General features: G+C 60.1%; 2 non-coding genes and 1 pseudogene across 2 annotated transcripts; all 3 read left to right on the forward strand.

The window, feature by feature from the left end:
• LOC149324704 (uncharacterized) overlaps positions 1-7,500 on the forward strand; it is a 100,706-nt pseudogene that overhangs the window by 54,452 nt on the left and 38,754 nt on the right.
• LOC149324715 (small subunit ribosomal RNA) lies at positions 3,161-4,975 on the forward strand. The gene has a single exon (XR_016286740.1). It is a non-coding gene; the product is annotated as a small subunit ribosomal RNA (ribosomal RNA).
• Positions 6,751-6,903, forward strand: LOC149324716 (5.8S ribosomal RNA). Its single transcript, XR_016286808.1, has one exon. It is a non-coding gene; the product is annotated as a 5.8S ribosomal RNA (ribosomal RNA).

Genomic DNA, 7,500 nt, shown 5'->3' on the forward strand with positions numbered 1-7,500 from the left:
ATTTTTAGTTCCGCGCGTTGGGCTGAGAAAGGCGAACATTTTGAGACCTTTCCCGTCCGTTTCGCGCAACGCAAGTGAGAGTTACGCTCGTTTGAAGCTCGCCTAGGCAGACGCGGTCCCGCCTAGGCAGACGCGGTTGCCTCCCCGGCGGACGCGGTAAACGGTCTTCGAATTTTTAAAGGCACTTTGAACTGGCGGAGCGCGACGAAATTTACGCCACGGTTCGGCCGCGCCGGCGCGCATCTTGTGCAGTCATCGCCGACCCGCTGCGTCCACTGCAGCCGGAGCAGCGGGCGATTGACCAGTATCGCAAGGGGCCGCCTTTTCGAATTCTCGCGGCCGTTGCCTTGAGCGCAGCCGCTCAATTTCTAGTTGCGCGCGTTGGGCTGAGAAAGGCGAACATTTTGAGACCTTTCCCGTCCGTTTCGCGCAACGCAAGTGAGAGTTGCGCTCGTTTGAAGCTCGCCTAGGCAGACGCGGTCCCGCCTAGGCAGACGCGGTAAATTGTCTTCGAATTTTTAAAGGCACTTTGAACTGGCGGAGCGCGACGAAATTTACGCCACGGTTCGGCCGCGCCGGCGCGCATCTTGTGCAGTTATCGCGGACTCGCTGCTTGCACTGTAGCCGGAGCAGCAGGTGATTGACCAGGCTCGCAAGGGGCCGCCTTTTCTAATCTTCGCGGCCGTTCCCGTGGACGAATCCGCTCCATTTTTAGATCCGCGTGTGGGGCTGAGAAAGGCGAGCATTTTGAGACCTTTCTCGTCCCTTTCGCGCAACGCAAGTGAGAGTTACGCTCGTTTGAAGCTCGCCTAGGCAGACGCGGTCCCGCCTAGGCAGACGCGGTTGCCTCCCCGGCGGACGCGGTAAACGGTTTTCGAATATTTAAAGGCACTTTCACCTGGCGGAACGAGACGAAATTTACGCCACGTGTCGGCCGCGCTGCCGCCCATCTTGTGCAGTCCTCCTCGACCCGCTGCTTCCACTGTAGCCGGAGCAGCGGGTGATTGACCAGGTTCGCAAGGGGCCGCCTTTTCGAATGTTCACGGCCGTTCCCGTGGGCGCAGCCGCTCAATTTTTAGTTCCGCGTGTGGGGCTGAGAAAGGCGAATATTTTGAGACCTTTCCCGTCCCTTTCGCGCAACGGAAGGCAGAGTTACGTTCGTTTGAAGCCCGCTCCGGTAGACGCGCTTATGACCCGCGGGGGTCTGGGTACTTATCGCTGCATATATAAGGGGGCATACCGCCTAGGCAGACGCGAAACAGTAAAGCGTCCGCTTTGTCAGCAAAGTCCGAAACGGACCTCTCGACGCCCGGGAGGTGAATTCGGGCTTTAGGCGGCCTCGGCAGATGTGATTTTCATGAGTTTGTGCATTATTTATGCGAGTTTTGCGGCGAACGCGCCTCGAGTACGGCGGCTCGCCCGACGGCTATGTCCACGAGTACGGCTCGTGCGGGGCGCCGCGGAAGCGCGGTTGTGCGATGCCGCAGCAAAGCGCGCACGATTTGAGTGGCTTTTGCGGCGAACGCTCCTCGAGTACGGCGGTTCGCCCGATGACAATGTCCACGAGTACGGCTCGTGCGGGGCGCCGCGGAAGTGCTTTTTTGCGATGCCGCAGCAAAGCGCGCTCGATTTGAGGGGCTCTTGCCGCCAACGCGCCTCGAGTACGGCGGTTGGCCCGATGACAATGTCCACGAGTACGGCTCGTGCGGGGCGCCGGGGAAGCGCTTTTGTGCGATGCCGCAGGAAAGCGCGCACGTTTTGAGCGGCTCTTGCGGCGAACGCGCCTCGAGTACGGCGGTTCGCCCGACGGCTATGTCCACGAGTACGGCTCGTGCGGGGCGCCGGGGCAGCGCTTTCGTGCGATGCCGCAGGAAAGCGTGCACGATTTGAGCGGCTCTTGCGGCGAACGCGCCTCGAGTACGGCGGTTCGCCCGATGACCATGTCCACGAGTACGGCTCGTGCGGGGCGCCGGGGCAGCGCTTTCGTGCGATGCCGCAGGAAAGCGCGCACGATTTGAGCGGCTCTTGCGGCGAACGCGCCTCGAGTACGGCGGTTCGCCCGATGACCATGTCCACGAGTACGGCTCGTGCGGGGCGCCGGGGCAGCGCTTTCGTGCGATGCCGCAGGAAAGCGCGCACGATTTGAGCGGCTCTTGCGGCGAACGCGCCTCGAGTACGGCGCTTCGCCCGACGGCTATGTCCACGAGTACGGCTCGTGCGGGGCGCCGGGGATGCGCTTTTGTGCGATGCCGCAGCAAAGCGCGCACGATTTGTGGGGGTCTTGCCGCCAACGCGCCTCGAGTACGGCGGTTCGCCCGATGACAATGTCCACGAGTACGGCTCGTGCGGGGCGCCGGGGCAGCGCTTTCGTGCGATGCCGCAGGAAAGCGCGCACGATTTGAGCGGCTCTTGCGGCGAACGCGCCTCGAGTACGGCGGTTCGCCCGACGGCTATGTCCACGAGTACGGCTCGTGCGGGGCGCCGCGGAAGCGCGGCGTTGTGATGCCGCGGCAAAGCGCGCACGATTTGTGCGGCCCTTGCGGCGAAAGTGGCACGAGTACGGCGATTTACTCACCCACGGAGGTCTGGGTACTTATCGCTGCTATTATATGGGGGTCCCAGTGGAGCAGTCGGCGGCGCGCGCCCGCGTGTGCGCGCCGTGACCGGGTCTGATATGCGGCCTCGTGCCCAGCGTGTCCCCGTCCCTCGGACCCCACGGCATTCGTCTGCAGCCTCATCCGCGTCTGCGATAGGGGCTGGTTGTCGGACGACGCTGTTTCCACGTTTTACGAGGTGTGTTCCGTGCTACCCGGACTCGATTCCGTGCGAGCGCGCCGAAGACGCGGGCGTGTCCCGTCGTCTGGCGGCTTGGCCGTCTCGGCTACGCAGCAAGCGCCGTCCAGTTGCCTAATGCTGCGGCCCTAGAGGCCGATGTGCGCACTGGTGGGCGCGTTACAAATGCTTTGCCTAAAGGCACACGTGCTCTCTTGCCGCGTGGCGATTGCCGTACCTACGGGTCGGATGCCGCAGCGAGCTCGAACGATGCACGGGCAGCGCAAGCTGCCGCGAAAAAGATGCGTCGCGCGCTGGGGGTTTATGGCGGCCCTATCGGCGGCGACGAGGCACCCTTCTGGGGCGAAAAGGGAATGCCTATGCATCATACCTGGTTGATCCTGCCAGTAATCATATGCTTGTCTCAAAGATTAAGCCATGCATGTCTAAGTACATGCCGAAATAAGGCGAAACCGCGAATGGCTCATTAAATCAGTTATGGTTCCTTAGATCGTTTCTTTCTACTTGGACAACTGTGGCAATTCTAGAGCTAATACATGCATTGAGCCTGAAGGCCTTTGGCTGACGGGCGCTTTTATTAGACCAAGACCCATCGGGCTCTGCCCGTACTCTGTGGTGACTCTGGATAACTTTGTGCTGATCGCATGGCCATGAGCCGGCGACGTTTCTTTCAAGTGTCTGCCTTATCAACTTTCGATGGTAGGTTACTTGCCTACCATGGTTGTTACGGGTAACGGAGAATCAGGGTTCGATTCCGGAGAGGGAGCCTGAGAAACGGCTACCACATCCAAGGAAGGCAGCAGGCGCGCAAATTACCCACTCCCGGCACGGGGAGGTAGTGACGAAAAATAACAATACGGGACTCTTTTGAGGCCCCGTAATTGAAATGAGTACACTCTAAATCCTTTAACGAGGATCAATTGGAGGGCAAGTCTGGTGCCAGCAGCCGCGGTAATTCCAGCTCCAATAGCGTATACTAAAGCTGCTGCGGTTAAAAAGCTCGTAGTTGGATCTCAGTTCCAGACGAGTAGTGCATCTACCCGATGCGACGGCTCGGACTGAACATCATGCCGGTCCTCTCTTGGTGCCCTTCATTGGTGCGTCTCGAGGTGGCCTGCGCTTTTACTTTGAAAAAATTAGAGTGCTCAACGCAGGCGAGTCGCCTGAATAAACTTGCATGGAATAATAGAACAAGACCCCGTTTCTGTTCTGTTGGTTTTTGGAATACGGGGTAATGATTAAGAGGGACAGACGGGGGCATTCGTATTGCGGCGCTAGAGGTGAAATTCTTGGACCGTCGCAAGACGAACTACTGCGAAAGCATTTGCCAAGAATGTTTTCTTTGATCAAGAACGAAAGTCAGAGGTTCGAAGGCGATCAGATACCGCCCTAGTTCTGACCATAAACGATGCCAACCAGCGATCCGCCTGAGTTACTCAAATGACTCGGCGGGCAGCTTCCGGGAAACCAAAGTATTTGGGTTCCGGGGGAAGTATGGTTGCAAAGCTGAAACTTAAAGGAATTGACGGAAGGGCACCACCAGGAGTGGAGCCTGCGGCTTAATTTGACTCAACACGGGAAAACTTACCCGGCCCGGACACTGGGAGGATTGACAGATTGAGAGCTCTTTCTTGATTCGGTGGATGGTGGTGCATGGCCGTTCTTAGTTGGTGGAGCGATTTGTCTGGTTAATTCCGATAACGAACGAGACTCTAGCCTATTAAATAGGTGCGGGGTTCCCAGCACCTTACAACCTTCTTAGAGGGACAAGCGGCTCCTAGCCGCACGAAACAGAGCAATAACAGGTCTGTGATGCCCTTAGATGTCCGGGGCCGCACGCGCGCTACACTGAAGGAAGCAGCGTGTCTTTATCCCTGTCTGAAAAGACTGGGTAACCCGTGGAACTTCTTTCGTGATTGGGATAGGGGCTTGCAATTGTTCCCCTTGAACGAGGAATTCCCAGTAAGCGCGAGTCATAAGCTCGCGTTGATTACGTCCCTGCCCTTTGTACACACCGCCCGTCGCTACTACCGATTGAATGATTTAGTGAGGTCTTCGGACCGATGTCCGGCGCGGCCTTTCGGTTGCGCCGGTCTGTTGGAAAGATGACCAAACTTGATCATTTAGAGGAAGTAAAAGTCGTAACAAGGTTTCCGTAGGTGAACCTGCGGAAGGATCATTACCGGATTGTGCTTGTCACACCCGGCGCCGCCCCCACTTATAAGCGGGGGAAGGCCTCAACCGCGGAGTTGCGAGATTCTGAAGCCGCTTCTCTGCACAAACTGTTGCGCCCAGCGGAGCTCCGTCACCAAGGGAAAGTCGGACGGGCTGTATCCGCAGGTTTGAACGGCGTAACGCACCACTCATGGTGGGCTTTCGGTTGTCGACAACCGTCGAAGAGGCGCAAACAGAGCCGGTAGGCAGGCCGAGGGAAAGGCCTGCCCGCTGCCAAGGGAACGGCGGCGGCTGCTGCGAAGTACGAAAGGAAACGCTGCTCGCTGGCTTTGTCGTGTTGCGACCACGAGTCGGTAGGCGGGCCGAGGGAAAGGCCTGCCCGCTGCCAAGGGAACGGCGGCGGCTGCTGCGAAGTACGAAAGGAAACGCTGCTCGCTGGCTTTGTCGTGTTGCGACCACGAGTCGGTAGGCGGGCCGAGGGAAAGGCCTGCCCGCTGCCAAGGGAACGGCGGCGGCTGCTGCGAAGTACGAAAGGAAACGCTGCTCGCTGGCTTTGTCGTGTTGCGACCACGAGTCGGTAGGCGGGCCGAGGGAAAGGCCTGCCCGCTGCCAAGGGAACGGCGGCGGCTGCTGCGAAGTACGAGAGGAACCGCGGCTCGCTGGCTTTGTCGTGTTGCGACCACCAGTCGGTAGGCGGGCCGAGGGAAAGGCCTGCCCGCTGCCAAGGGAACGGCGGCGGCTGCTGCGAAGTACGAGAGGAACCGCGGCTCGCTGGCTGGGAAACTGCGCTTCTGCGCGACGCGCACGCGGCGGGACGCGCGCGGCCCAGGGAACGGCCGCGCGCGAAAGGTCTCGCACTGCGGGCGCGGAGTCTGACGCCGCGCCGACGGCGCGAAAGGAGGCACCGGGACCGAAAAGGACGAGGGATTATAATCCCGCACTTTGAACGCATTCGCGGCAGCCGGGTTCTCTTGCTGCTTCGTCCTTCCCAGCCTTCGAGTAGTCTGTCGGTGCGCTACCGAAACGCCGTCCATGGCACTGTGGCCGGTGGGCTCCTATTGCGGGAGTAGACTGATGAACGTCCGCTTTGCGGCTTGTTCCAAGTACGCGCTGCGTAGCCACGGCTAGGCGGTGCCTGTCTCCTTGCGAAGCAATGATGTGGCGAAATGGTCGAGTAGGGAGCAGCACGATGGCGCACCCGGGGGCGACCGGACCGGGGGGCGTTGGGAAAACCCCCTCCCCTACAAAAGGGTGCAGCAGCGGTAGGCGGTGATGACTCGCCTTGAAAGATGTGAACAGCAGTTGAGTGTGAACAGCAACAAAAAAAACCGCTGCTGGAGTCCGGGGGTAGCGTCGCTGCAGATCGCAGAAAGGTGCGTGAGGACGGTGGCACAGAGCTCCAAGAATGTATATTTCTAGCAAACGCCGGTGCTTCGAGGTGTTCTGCGGTCAGGCCCGTGCGGGCGGAGCGGGCGTGCCCAAGAAGGCACAAGAAGACCCACCTCTGATGAAGACCGGAATTGGAGCGTCACGCGTCGGCTCAGCACTTCTGCCTTAGTGGTTGCCAAATGCCTCGTCATCCTATTAGTGACGCGCAAGCCATTATCGCACAAAAGCTTCGAGAGACTTTGCTCGCTTTGGCTTTGAGGCACGCGCAGCATGCCGAACGGACGGCTGCGAGGCGCGAAAGACGTCGGTCGAAACTGCGACTGGAGACCAGGGGAAAAGCCCGGTGCCTAAAACCCTGGTTGTACTGTACGGATTTGAACAAACCAAACGCACGACTCTAAGCGGTGGATCACTCGGTTCTCGGGTCGATGAAGAACGCAGCCAGCTGCGAGACTTGGTGTGAATTGCAGGACACACTGAGCACTGATTCTTCGAACGCACATTGCGCCCTTGGGTCTTCCCTTGGGTTCGTCTGTCTGAGGGTCGGATCATATATCAAGAGAGGCGCCGGCGCCCGGGGATGGCGCGGCCGGCGACTCGTTTTGACCGTGTCGGCAAAGAGGACGGCTCTGTACGGAACGCCGAAGATCCCTCGAAAGACTTTGCGAATGAGGAGGAGAGCGGGTCGAACCCTTCAGCCGCGCGCAAAGCGGCAGAGTCGGGTCGCCCTGCGCTGACGTAACGCGGGCCGGCGGCTGCTAGCCGTAGAGCGTCACGCCTCAGAAAGCGACCGCCGCAGGAAGGGATTACCTGCAGGGAAAGAGCGGTCCGACGGGAGACGAGGCTGTTTGGACGGGCGGCGAAGCGCTGCCTGCTGGCCCGCGGAGAAGTAGCCGAACTGCTGCGAGAAGCGCAGAGACGGGAACGCCCTGTTCCGGGCACGCCCGCGCGAGAAAAAGGGATACCTCGCGCGGGGTGCAGGGAGGTGACGGGCGCGAGCGCGGTGTGCGCAGCACAGTTCGGCAAAGCGCAGAGGCGCGCCGTGTGCGCGGCAACGAAGGGGTCCCCCGGACCCTGTGCGGAAAGGGACCGCCTCCTCGAGTGGGCGCGAAGTCGAGTACGGGTCGAACGGACGCGATCTCG

The sequence above is a fragment of the Amblyomma mixtum genome, unplaced genomic scaffold (assembly GCF_055824585.1).
Source record: "Amblyomma mixtum isolate Tamu unplaced genomic scaffold, ASM5582458v1 scaffold_21, whole genome shotgun sequence".
Lineage (NCBI taxonomy): Eukaryota > Metazoa > Arthropoda > Arachnida > Ixodida > Ixodidae > Amblyomma > Amblyomma mixtum.